The sequence below is a fragment of the Stenella coeruleoalba genome, assembly GCF_951394435.1.
Source record: "Stenella coeruleoalba genome assembly, chromosome: 14".
Taxonomy (NCBI): Eukaryota; Metazoa; Chordata; class Mammalia; order Artiodactyla; family Delphinidae; genus Stenella; species Stenella coeruleoalba.
This window is the reverse complement of record NC_137160.1, coordinates 70,244,337-70,258,258: the sequence shown is the minus strand read 5'-3', so window position 1 is coordinate 70,258,258 and position 13,922 is coordinate 70,244,337. Positions and strand designations below refer to the sequence as shown.

Sequence of the window (13,922 nt, the reverse complement as noted above, 5' to 3'; positions counted from 1 at the left end):
CTGAGGTCCTGGATCATCTTCACTATCATTATTCTGAATTCTTTTTCTGGAAGGTTACTTATCTCTACTTCATTTAGTTGTTTTTCTGGGGTTTTATCTTGTTCCTTCATCTGGTACATAGCCCTCTGCCTTTTCATCTTGTCTGTATTTCTGTGAATGTGGTTTTTGTTCCACAGGCTGTAGGATTGTAGTTCTTCTTGCTTCTCCTATTATTATTTTTATCTTTGTTATTACCACTGCATTATTATCATTATTTAGGAATATGCACCTGATGGCAAAACTATAAAGCAAGGAAATGATTAAAACAAAATTCAGAGTAGTGGTGTCTTTTAGAAGCTGCTCAATTATTAATCATGTTCTGTTTCAGGAGCCAAATGGTGAGGACACAGATATTCATGCGATTATTATTCTTTAACTGCATATATAGATCTTCACTGTTTTGTAGGTACGATCTGTTTAACGGTATAAATTTTAAAGATTAAATGGAATTAATTATTGAAGAGGATCAGAACCTTTCTCTTCCCGCTCCCAGCTGAAATCTGGCCTTCCCTGCAGGCCTCTTGGTGATGTATTTGCCTTCACAAAGGGAGCCTCAGCCTTCTGGAAAGGAGCTGATCTGTTCAGCAGCTTTCCCCATTCATCATCCCCCAAGCAGTGTGTTTTACATTCATCTGCAGATGAAGATAAAAGAGTGGTGTGTTGCCCTCTTTAAGATTGCTGGTGGGATAAGCCTGAAAAGGAAGGCTTTCACATTTTACCCTAGGCTTTGCAGCACTTGCCTTCCTCGGAATTGAAGAATCTTAGCTTGCTTGTAAGTGCTATTTGAGAAGCAGAATGCCCAAGGAGGAACAGGAGATTCTAAGCCCCAGAAAAGCAACATCTCCAGGTTAAGATTTTTTCACCGATGCCATCACATCATGTGAGCAGTCTGATGTTCCAGGGATTTACCCAGCAGGCTTGGTGGCTGTTAGTCCTCCATCACTTTTGAGCTCAAAAGCTTTATAAAAATAATAATGGTAATAATTGATTAAGCACTTGCTATGCACCAGGCTCTGGGCCCAGCATTCTGTATGCATGATATCCTGTAATCCTCCCAACAGCTTTATGAGGAGCTCACATCTATCCCCATTTTGTAATTATACAGAGAGCCAGAGAGGTGAAGACACTTGCCCAGGGTCACACAGAGCCAGGATTTGAATAAAAATTCGTCTCCTTTACACTCATAATCTCCTTTGATTGCTCCATAATTCTGAGAGAGGAGAGGCTCTCCCATCCCTCTTTGACAGATGAGTAAGCTGAGTCTCAGAAAGGTGAAATACCAAGCCTAAGGTGATGCAGCTAGGAAGTAGCAGGACTCAGTCCGAGCCCCATCTGACTCCTGAATGGAAAGGCTTGGCCACTCCCCACCCTGCCTTCCATTCCCATGAATAACAAAGGTGAATTTCCTGTGAGCACAAATGCCAGTCTACACTACACTCCAAGAGTTGATGGGGGAAAATAACTGCCTTCCATGTAGGGTTTGGGCAGAATTGCCTCGAAAACACTGGACCAGAAAAAGGATGGAATCAGAGCACAGGGGGCAGGAAAAACATTAGAGGGTGTGAAACTGAGTCTGAAAGGGCAGTGAGCAGGCAGTTTGCAGCTGCAGAAGTGAGGAAGGTCACAGGCATTTCTGAGGAAAATGTATGTGGTAAGGACATGACAAAGAGGTAGAGGTAACAGAATACATGAAGCGAGAACATGTCATGAGAGGCTGTATACAAGAAATCTCGTGACAGGTATGGTGCCTTAGGATCCAAATGTTGGGTGTGGTAAGGTTGTCATGGGTCCCAGTTGGTCCCCCATCTTTCCTCTCCATCCATCCATCCATCCACCCACCCATCCATGCATCCATTCATCCACCCATCATTCCAGCTATCATTTCATCCATCCATCCATCCATCCACCCACCGTAACCCTAACTCCAGCCTCTAGAGTTAGAGTCTATCTATTCATCTATCTTTTTATTCATCCATCCATCCATCTACCTATCCATCCACTGAGAAAGTGAGGTCCTTATGAGTAGGAACTTCACCCGTATTGCTCACCACCGTATCCCCAGCATCTGGAAGAGTGCCTGGCACAGGGTAGGCATTTAATACCTGCTTGTCAGATGAATGAATAAACCCTTCCACTGGGCAAACATCAGCCACCCTGAGGAGAGCATTCTTTACTTCTTGGAGCGTATGTTCTAGTGGGAAGATATAGACAATAAAGAAAATAAATAGATAAATATATATCATGTCACATAAATGCATCTGGCCGAATAGTGCGTTTTAGTGTGGTTCCCCCTAAAAGAAGACTGAGTAGGGGGTTCAAGTAGAGGTCATTTATTTAGGAGGTGGTCCTAGAAAGTACCATCAAGAAATGGGAAATTGAAACAAGGAAGGGAAGAAAGCCAATAAATAGCATGTTAATGAGTAGGTTTTGCTGTGGGCAACTGGGGTTCCATCCTGCAAAGAACACACTTCATATTTGCCCACCAAGAGGCAGGGTAGCTGAGCTATTTTCCACCGACTGCTGCCTCTCGCGGCAGGGTATGGATGCGTGTGCGTGGATGGGGGTGGTATTTTATATAATATAGTCAGGAAAGGTCTCTCTGATAAGACAAGGTTTGAGAAGCGACCAGAGGAAGTGAAAGAGTGAGCCGTGCACGTGTCTGGGGGAAGAACACCCCAGGAAGTGGGAAGTCATGTGCAAAGGCCATGTGGTGGGTGGAGTGGGCAAGGAGGGGAGAGGCAGAGGAAGCCAGATCACAGAGGAGCTTTTTTCGTCACTGGTAAGAATTTCCAGTTTGACTCCAAGTGAGATAGGAAATCATTGGAGAATTTTGAGTGCAGAAGTGTCATGATTAGATTTTGTTTTAAAAGGATGCTTCTGGCTGCTGTGTGAAGAGTGGACTGTAGTGGCCGGGACAGAAGCAAGGAGGACCACGGCGGGGGCTACTATGGTAATCCAGGGTGTATTCGAAAGTTGCCAAGATATTAAAGTTGTCATCACAAGGAAAGAATATTTAACTCTGTGAGGTGATGGATAGTAACTAATCTTATCATAGTAGTCATTTCACTATATATATGAAATCATTATGCTGTACACCTTAAACTTATACAATGTTATGTCAATTATATCTCAATAAAAATGAGGACAAAATAATCCAGGTTATATATCATGATGACTTGGGCCAAAATAATAACAACAGTGGAGGTTTTTAAGAAGTCATCAGACTCTGGATTATTTGGAAGGTCAATATTTCCTGACAGATGATACATGGAGAGTGAGAAAAAGGAAGCAACGAAATTCAGTCTGAGCAGCTGGAAGGCCAGAGGTGCCACTGATGAGATGTGGGGGAAGGTGGACACCTTAGGTTGGATGCCTATTAGTCATCCAGGATGTCCTAAGCAGGACGGTCTGGGTTTGGAGAGACGGAGGCTGGGGATGTGTACTTGACGTGGGAGTTGTCAGAGCACAGCTTGTATGTGAAGCTCAGACGTTGGATGAGACTCAGTGGAAGTGAGTGTAGAGGGGAAGGGTCCTGAGTCCCAGGGTGTCCCAGTGTGTAGAGGGCAGGCAATGAGGAGGAGCTCAGAAAGAGATGGGAAGCAGAAGCCAGGGAGGGAGGTAGAAAACCAGGAGCACGTGTGTCCTGGAAGCCAAGTCAAGAACGCGTTTCAGGATGAAGGGAACAACCAATTGTAGCAAATGCTGCTGACCGCCAATAAGATGAACGTTGAGGGCGGCCCATTGCATATGGCAAATGGAGTTCATCAGTGACCTTGCTACAGCTAGTTTCAGGGCAGCCCGACTGGACTGGACTCAAGGGAGAATGAGAGAAGAAGTAAAGGAAGCCGGACAACTCTTTTGAGCTTTTTTTTTTTTCCTAAAGGGAACAGATGGTGGCTGGAGTGGGATGTGGAGTCAAGGGAAGTTTCTTTTTTGTTATTTTTGTTTGTTTTGTCTTAAGAAGGGAGCTGTTGGACCAACTTTGCTCACTGATGGGAATAACCCCATAGAAAGAGAAAAACTGATGATGCCAGAGAGAAAGGGATCAGCTGCTGGGGTGAGGAGTTTACGTAGGTGCAAGTGGAGGAGCCCAGGGTCCCAGGGTGGGGTCTGCAGCTCAGATGGGCCTCGCTGGGCACGGGAAGGAGGCAGGAGCACAAGTTCACCCCGGGAAGCTTGGCAGGTGTGGACGTGGCAGGAGCACAGCACGGGGGAATAGCTTCCTGTTTTCTCAGGGGAGAGCACTCGAGGTTATTAACTGAGACCAAGGAGGAAGGGTTGGAGGGTTGGAGAGAGAGTTAGGAAAGTCGTCCAGCAGCTGGGATCAAGGAAATGCCACAGGATTGTCAGGTCAGCGAGCAGGAATTTAAAGTGAAAAGCAGCAGCAGTGATGTGGATCTGTGGAGCCACAGGTGGGGAAGGCCGGGACTCGGATTTAAGCTGGGTTGAGGCTTTGCCAGGTGAGTGGGAAGGAGGTAGAAGGTTGAGAATATGAAGGTTGAATGCAAAGGAGTGATTACACCAATGGGCCATCTCTCTCTGTCTCTGACACACATACACACACATTTACACACCTAGATACCTTGAGGGGATGTGGGGTAGGTGTTAGTAACTTTCAGAAACACAGTAGAGCTGTCAGCTGTGTGTAACTGTGAAGTGAGCTACATACATTGTGATCATAAAGTGACTGCCGCATCTGCTCTGCAGCAGTGTATCATATTTTTTCCCCGTCAAACCAGAGAAGAACAACTGTGAGCATCAGGGAAGGAGGAAGTGGGAACAACCATGACAAAACTAGAAGCAAGTGTCTGAGATTGTTTTCCACTCCTCCAACCCAGTGTGTCTTTAAAACAAAGCACCCGGGACTCAAATGGGTCCTGAATGATCCTCTCTCTCCTCCCGCCCTGGAAGGGCGTAAATCTCAAGGGGACCCATTTGGGACAAGCAGGCTCTCACTGGCATCTAATTCAAGTCCAAGAAAATGGCTTGGGACTGGCAGCGGGCAGGGAGCTAAATTCAGTGGGAGGTGAGAGGAGTATGGACAGTGGTGATCAGTACAGGTGGGAGCTTCAGTCTTATTGGGAAGGACTCCTAATTATGTGATTCAACACCTAGATAAAGGATTGTTTTGAAGCACAAATAGCTCTTTCTGTGATAGCTGTTTCTTTTCTCAGGCGTCCCTGGGCAGAGAGCCAGAGGACAAAGGAAGATGTCCTAGTGACCCAACCAGTGCTGAGCCCTGTGTACTCAGTAAGGCATAGCAGCCCAGGTTCCTGGGCTCATGACTGCCCAGGGCAGGACACTGGGGCTGGTGGGGGAGGGTGGGATAAGAGCAAAGAGTTGCTGCTCCTGGACCCAACACCAATCTCTCATAAATGGCTGCCCATTTACAATAGCCCTGCACAAGGAAAGATGCTGAGGCTCAGTGGGGAAGACTGTGGGGATTGATTAGCAATGTCTGCCATGAGCTCAGAAGTGGAGAGTGGTGGTCTATATGCCATGTATCAGCCACTTGTGACCCAGGGTACTTCTGTGGAAAGCCCATCAGTCCAGCTAGATGGGAGTGTGGCAGTAGGGCAGAGTGTCAGGTCAGTAGACCCTTGCCAGAAGATAAATCTATTGATAAAACCCGCTTCCACCATTCTGTTGGGTTGGCCAAAACGTTAGTTCAGGGTTTTCCAACATCTTACAGAAAAACCCGAACGAACCTTTTGGCCAACCCAATATTACTCATGTGATCGGGGGCAAATGACTACATCTCTTAGAGTTTCTTTTTTTTTTTTGTCTGCACAATGGGGGGAATAATCACTACCTCATTGGTGGTTATGAGGATAAAACGACTATTAAAACCCTTTGTGAATTTCTGTACAGGCACAAGGTATTGTTAATATGGTTACATTGATTTCTATTGTTTCTACTATTCGTTTTTTGTGCGTTGTCAACTATGGGACAAGTACCCTGCTTGGTGCTTTTCTGTATATTATTTCTCTCTCGTAATGGCTTTGCAAGTTAGATACTCATCATGGTCTCCATTGTACAGAGGGGGAGGCTGAGTTTCATAAAGGGGAGATGACCCACTCATTGTCACACGGGCAGTGGAGATAGATCCAGGATATGAACCAGGCTGGAGAGATCCCTCAGCCATTGATTTTCATCTCCATCCTGTGAACCTCTTACCACCAACCAGCCTAGGAACCCAGCTTCCTGGGTCCCAGTCCCAGTTCCTTTGAAGACTCCCTGTGTGTCCTAAGGATGCTACATCCCCACCTGGAATTCAGTCTTTACCTCCTGGAAAGAGACAGTTAGACTAGACCCATGGCTTTCAGACTGTGTTCCTTAGAGTCCCAGAGGTCTGCAGAGTTTCCCCCAAGGGAAAGTGAAGGGAATCTAAGCCTGGGAATGAGGGAGATTGGCTTTATTTCTCATGTCAGGGTTCCAGGTATGATTTAATTTGAAAAGGAATACTGCTGCTTAAAAGAAGGTTGGGAACCATCCCCTTAAATGATGGTGGCTGTCATTTATTCAGCACCCATTATATGCCAAGCCTTTCACATATACTATTCCCAACCGTCAGTAACAAAACTATAAGGTAGGCATTATTATCCCATTTTTAAGAAAAAGAAACCGAGGTTCAGAGAGGCTCAGTCTCTGGCTCAGTATCACCTAGGTAGTTGTGCCAAATCAGGGATTCCAACTGAGCTCTGTCATTTCGAAGCCGGTGGTTAAACCCTCAGGCTGCTGGACCATATCTCTCATTGGAGGCAGTTTGTAATTAGTCTTAGTGCGTCGTTATTGTCAGAAAAGACATTTCCAGGGAGTAACAGTCCAAATGCTGGCCGTGAGGTCAGCTGAGGGAGTGTTGGGATTCCTCACCAGTAGAACTGGCTGACAAGGGCGGGAACCTGTTTTAACAAGCAATCTTCTCGTTCTTTGAGACCTTTCCAAACAGAGTGAGCGTTCGTAGCAATGCAGAACTGAGAACGAGATTTCACCAGCCGAGACGGCATCAGAAAACTTTTTTAGTCTTTTGGGAGCATCGCTGGCAAACGTAATTTGAAAATCTTTCTCCTTAACACGCTGCCTCCTGTCAAAGACTAGGATTCTCACGCATATTTCATTCCATTTCTTTTTTTTTTTTTTTTTTCGGTACGCGGGCCTCTCACTGTTGTGGCCTCTCCCGTTGCGGAGCACAGGCTCCGGATGCGCAGGCTCAGCGGCCGTGGCTCATGGGCCTAGCCGCTCCGCGGCATGTGGGATCTTCCCGGACCGGGGCACGAACCTGTGTCCCCGGCATCGGCAGGCGGACTCTCAACCACTGTGCCACCAGGGAAGACCCATCCCATTTCTTTTTAATTAAAAGCTATTATTTATTTATTTTTCAGCTGCTGTAGAGGGAGGGAATGTAAGCATTCATTCAATAACCATTTATTATGTCCTTTTACGAGCCAGCCCCATGAAGTGCGCTGGGACATGCAAAGATGATTAAGCCACAATCCCTCCCCTCAAGGGGGTTACAACCCAGTTGTGGGGAAAGAGAATAGATGTGTAAGTAAATAATATATGAAGGGGTGCCAAGTGCTGTGGTGGAAGCGTATTCATTGGAGGGTGGTTCTAACCAGTGCCCTCTGAGTCAAATTCAGCCCATCAGCATATGTGGAGGCCCCCATAAAAATTGAACTTGTGGGGCTTCCCTGGTGGCACAGTGGTTGAGAGTCCATCTGCCGATGCAGGGGACACAGGTTCGTGCCCCGGTCTGGGAAGATCCCACATGCCACGGAGCGGCCGGGCCCGTGAGCCATGGCCGCTGAGCCTGCGCGTCCGGAGCCTGTGCTCCGCAACGGGAGAGGCCATAACAGTGAGAGGCCCGTGTACCGCAAAAAAAAAAAAAAAAAAAAAAAAAAATTGAACTTGTGGCCAAGAATCATCTAGAGTTTTCACATAAAAATCTAGATTTAAAGCTCCCCAGGAAGTCAAGAAATCTGCCAATACCAGGCCTGGATTTCCACATAGTAACATCAGCTGGAGCTGAGTTGTGGCCACCCTCTCCTGGAAGGACTGCGTTCTCTACTTTGCCTCAGTCACCACCACTCCCTATTGCCCTACACTTGGCCTACTAGGCTCATTGATGCTGCCACTCCCTGGCCTCTGGAGGGTTTGAGTTTGTGACTCTTTATCGGGAGGTAAGATAGCAAGGCCTGTGGCCTTGACTGGCTGCTGCTTTGATTTTCCCCTGGGTTACACCTCCTGGTCTTTAACTCCAGCTTTTGATGACCTAGGGGAGATCACTTCTTCTCTGTAGACTTCAATTTCCTCATGTTTTGTAATTGTTGAATTCTTGTCCAGGGAGGCACTCCAAAAAATGTTGAGGGAAGGAAAGAAAGGAGGGAAGGAAGGGAGGGAGGCAGGGAGGGAGGGAGGAAGGAAAGAAAGAGGAAGAGAGGGAGGGAGAGGCCGTTGCATCACCTTCACAGACTTTTTGTGAGAATCAAGCAGGATGTTATGAACATGCTTGTAAAATTTAAAGTGATATGCACATGTAAGCTACTTCTAATAACATAGTTGTGTTTCTGCACTTTGCAAAAAGCCTCCTGTGGAATCCTACAATAGTGAGATTCTACTTTAAAAACAGGTATTTCAGAGAAGTTTTGGAAGTGGAGTTAAATTCAGTTATTATTGTTTTTTTTTACTGCAGAATTGTCAGAGCCTTCATTATACCTTAAAATGTAATATGTATTCTCAGCAGAGGAAGATCCCGTGTGGGTATCTCATAGCTAGTTGGCCAGGAAACCCTTCTTTCACAGAAGTTCATGAAGGACAAGTGTTCTGTGGTGCATCCTCTGAGAAATGCTGACTTGGTTTCATGCAGGAGAACACCCAGGTCACTAGGGAAACCGACATGTTCATTATTATGGAAAAAAAAGTGGCAGAAAGTATACATGTTGATCCTGAATTTCAGTCCAGTGTTTTTTGTGTGATAGTATCTTTCTCCAGGGATCCTTCCCTGACTACGATCATTTCTCCCCACGCTTTAGGCTGATTTGGGGTCTCCCCTTGGTTCCCCAGCTTCCCCCTCCTCCATGCTTGCTGCAACCCAGTATATAGCAGCTGGGTTATAATCCCCTAGATGATAAATTCCGTGAGTTCCATGAGCTCTTATCATGTGTGTCTTGTACATCACTGAATCCCCAGAGCCTGGCACAGTGCCTGATACATAGATTCTCTCTCTCATTCTCTGATACATATTAGATTCCCTTATATTATATATACAGATGAGATTCTATACATAGACAATAGGTGGGCAGAAAGAAAAAAGATAGGATCACATGTTTAATATATGTTCAGATAGGTACAGATAGATAGCTAGAAAGAAAAAGAAAGAAAGGATCTAATGTATATCTAATATACATTCAGATAGATATCTATATAGCAAGATAGATAGATAGAGATAGAATAAACCTCTGTTTACAATTGTGTTTCTATATAAAATTTGAGGACGGAAGATTTTTATTGAAGCACTCAAATAATTCAAGAGGTGAGGGAAACGCAACATTTTTATGCTAATTATCTGACAGACAGATTGCTGCATGCTCATCCAACTTCCCTTCTGGGTCTGCCTTTTCAGCCTGGAGACATGAACAGATGCAGCCTCGCTCTGCTCCAAGTAAATTACCTTCCATAGAGTGGATCACGCTGTTGGAAGCACGATGGAATGTTCTTTCGCTTCACAAAGTGTGTCCTCAAAGTTTGCCTTTGATTTGCCTTCCCAAGGCTTCACAGCCTCCCGGCTTCTCCAGAGTTGCTCCTTTGATAAAAGCGTTCAGTCTCTCTGGTTTCCATTTTGCTGGGTACATTGGGAGCCTGTGGGGAGGCAGGTCCTGCTGGGAAATGAGCAGAGCATTTCAGCCCATGTGACCTGAATTTCACAGCATCTCCGGCCTCCTGGCTCTGTAGCTGGCAGCTAAGGGGCTGTGCAGAAACCCAGGACCCCAGATGGGAAGGGACAGTGGAGGACATCTCCCCAGATGTACTCCGGATCAGGAAACTGAGGACCAGCGAGGGGAGAAGCCTTCCCCAGTGTTCTGAGACTGCTCCCCTGAGACAACATGAACTTTGTATCTTTTCAACATCTCTCTTTAGATGTTTTTATGGGCCATGATGTTTGTTTATTCAGTTGTTCTTTGTTGTTTTGTTTGTAGCCAGAATTTCCTCAGCCAGACCCTAGAAAGAGACAGTAGATAGTATAATGATTAAAGGCATAGCCTCTGCAGTCAGACTACTGGAGTGCAAATCCTGGCTCCACAGATTTTCCTGCATTGTGACCTAGGGCAAGTTACTTGACCTCTCTGTGATTCCGTCTCTGCATCTGTAAAGTGAGGGTAATCATAGACTGTTGTGAGGATTAAGTAGGTCAATTTGTGTAAAGTGCCTAGAATCTAGTAAGCACTGTAAATGTGCTTGCTACTTTCATTACCCACCAATGCCATTATTTTCCTAATACATCCTTTTTTTAAAAAAAGCCTTCCCTTCATGAATATCTTTTATTTATTTATTTAATTAAAAAAATTTTTTTAATTTTGTTTTTGGCTGCGTTGGGTCTTCATTGCTGCACGTGGGCTTTCTCTAGTCACAGAGAGCGGGGGCTACTCTTCGTTGCGGTGCACGGGCTTCTCATTGCGGTGGCTTCTCTTTTTGCGGAGCATGGGCTCTAGGTAGTGCGGGCTTCAGCAGTTGTGGTTCGCGGGCTCTAGAGCGCAGGCTCAGTAGTTGTGGTGCACGGGCTTAGTTGCTCCGTGGCATGTGGGATCTTCCCAGACCAGGGCTCGAACCCGTGTTCCCTGAATTGGCAGGTGGATTCTTAACCCCTGTGCCACCAGGGAAGTCCCCAATACATCTTCTTTTAAGACTTATATTACATATACATATATAATTTTTTTGTTTGTTTGTTTGGCCGCACCACGCAGCTTGCAGGATCTCAGTTCCCCAACCAGGGATTGAATCCAGGTCACAGCGGTGAAAGCCTGGAATCCTAACCACTAGGCCACCAGGGAGCTCCCTGAGTCACACTATTGTCCTTCTTTATTGAGTTCTTACTATGTGGAAGACGCTGTGCTGGCCACCTGGGCTGTGTTTCCTGGTTTCATCTTTACATTCTCCCCATTTTTTTTTTTTTTGGCCATGCCTCATGGCTTGTGGGGTCTTAGTTCCCTGACAAGGGATCGAACCTGGGCCCTTGGCAGTGAAAGAGCTGACCCCAAACCACTAGACTGGAATTCCCATATTCTCCCCATTTTTGAGAAGGGAAAACAGAGGCTCCTCAAAACCTGTGAATTGCACAAATCAACTCTCTGAAAACATCATGTGGCCTCTTTGTACCTACATCACCAAGCCAGAACCAAGGGAAACTTCGGAGGATCTCTCATTTTCCTCCTGCATCACGTGGGTTTTCACATTTACCTCTGCAACAGAATGGAATAAGCAGGCATGCGTTTGCAAAGGTCGCAGAATTCAAATAACGGGCATCGTGCTTCCTTCTCCAAGAAAGCACAGGAAAATAGCAGGAGTTGGCATTGCTTTGCATTCATTACTGGGTCGGTTCCTGGGGAGCGGTGGGTGGCAGGAAACTGATGAGCTGGTCCCCTAAGGTGGAGCCATGCAGCCTGAGAAGCCTCTCTTGCCTGAAAACAAAAAGGAAGTGATGGGCATCGACACTTCCTGTGAGCAGTGAGGATGCTCCTTCCTCCTTGGAAATGCAGAGATGAACCCCTAGGACACCTGCCAAGGGGCGCCTCTACTCTCAAATGTTTCCTAACGCACTGTCACAGTGCACAGATTTCTAGCATGACTGTTACCTTTCTAAGAATAACACAAAGGCTCAGTCAGTCAGTAACACAATAGTGTGAATTAGTTAGATCTCAGAGTGAAACAAGTACTGGACTGGGAGTAGAGAAACGTGGCTTTTTTTTTTTTTTTACATCTTTATTGGAGTATAATTGCTTTGCAATGGTGTGTTAGTTTCTGCTTTATAACAAAGTGAATCAGTTATACGTATACATATGTTTCCATATCTCTTCCCTCTTGCGTCTCCCTCCCTCCCACCCTCCCTATCCCACCCCTCTAGGTGGTCACAAAGCACCGAGCTGATCTCCCTGTGCTATGCGGCTGCTTCCCACTAGCTATCTATTTTACGTTTGGTAGTGTATATATGTCCATGCCACTCTCTGGCATTGTCACAGCTTACCCTTCCCCCTCCCCATATCCTCAAGTCCATTCTCTAGTAGGTCTGTGTCTTTATTCCTGTCTTACCCCTAGGTTCTTCATGACATTTTGTTTTTCTTAAATTCCATATATATGTGTTAGCATATGGTATTTGAGAAACGTGGCTTTGAAACCACTGTGGCTTCAGCCACCTTGTCAGCAGTGTGGCCTGGGCAAATTGCATTTCCTCTGCAGAGCATAGAAGCTGAATTAGAGAGAAAGTTACAAGTGGTCTGTGAGCCACGTGGGGCCCCCTGGCCTATTTTTATCTCTGTTAAATATTTTTAAATGTTTAAGTGGGATAATTACTTTTAAATGACCAATTCATTTAATAATTTATTTAAATATATTTAATGCTTAATATTTCAATGTAATGATTTATTTAAATCATAAATTTTCAAATGATTTTTGATTTAGGATAATTAATTTTTGGGGGTTTTTTGTTTGTTTGTTTTGTGGTACACGGGCCTCTCACTGTTGTGGTCTCTCCCGTTGCGGAGCACAGGCTCCAGACGCGCAGGCTCAGCGGCCATGGCCCATGGGCCCAGCTGCTCCGCGGCATGTGGGATCCTCCCGGACCAGGGCACGAACCTGCGTCCCCTGCATCGGCAGGCAGACTCTCAACCACTGCGCCACCAGGGGAGCCCAATTTTTTTTATTTTGAATTGAGATAATTAATGTACACAATTAGGATTTGCCTCAGACCCCAGTGTTCCCCGATGCCTCACATATGACTGCCTCTCACATTCACTACATCTGCTCTGGCCTCTGTACTTATTTGATTTTGATTCTGGATTGGAAACATCTCTCTGGACTTTGATGTATGACAGTAGGCTGAAGGCTGAGCTCTAAAAGGATGGGTCCCCAGTCAAGTAAGTTTTGATGAAGGGGAAGACAGAACGTGTGTCTTTACAAACGAAGTGTTTTCTGGGGAAGGTGAGGTATAGTGAGAAGCCAGGAGGTACCAAGGACACAGGCAGTGTCACTTCTCCAACAAAATGTTAGTGACCTTGCTGTGATGTAGGATACATACCTAGTTGAGGGACTTCCTTGGTAGCGCAGTGGTTAAGAATCTGTCTGCCAATGCAGGGGATACAGGTTCGAGCCCTGGTCCGGGAAGATCCTCACATGCCACGGAGCAACTAAGCCCGTGTGCCACAACTCCTGAACCCGTGTGCCTAGAGCCCGTGCTCTGCAACAAAGAGAAGCCACTGCAATGAGAAGACTGCACACCGCAACAAAGACCCAGCACAGCCAAAAATAAATAAATTAAAAAAACAAAACAAAACATACCTAGTTGAAAGAAGAACCCTGGAGTCCAGTCTAAACACCAGGCTTCAAACCCAATTCCAACCCTCTTTCCCTTGGGCCAGTTACTAAACCTCTCCGAGGCCCTTAACACACAAGTCAATGGTAGTTACCTTTTCCATGTTTTTATTTTTTTCAACTTCCTGTCTATACAAGGCAGGACATTTCTATGTATACTTCCTCTCTTCTCCACAAAATAAGGAAGAAATTTCTTTCCCCACTTTATAAATGAAGTGTCTTCATAGACCCAGGAGTGTAGGAGGTCACACAGCGGGTCCCAGGCAGGTGTCATCCAGCCCCATCTCACCTTACGTGCCACC

The 13,922-nt window shown here is 45.8% G+C and overlaps 1 long non-coding RNA gene across 1 annotated transcript in view; it reads left to right on the top strand.

Moving 5' to 3' along the window:
• LOC307197520 overlaps positions 1-13,922 on the top strand; it is a 52,110-nt gene that overhangs the window by 36,796 nt on the left and 1,392 nt on the right. The window lies entirely within an intron of this gene.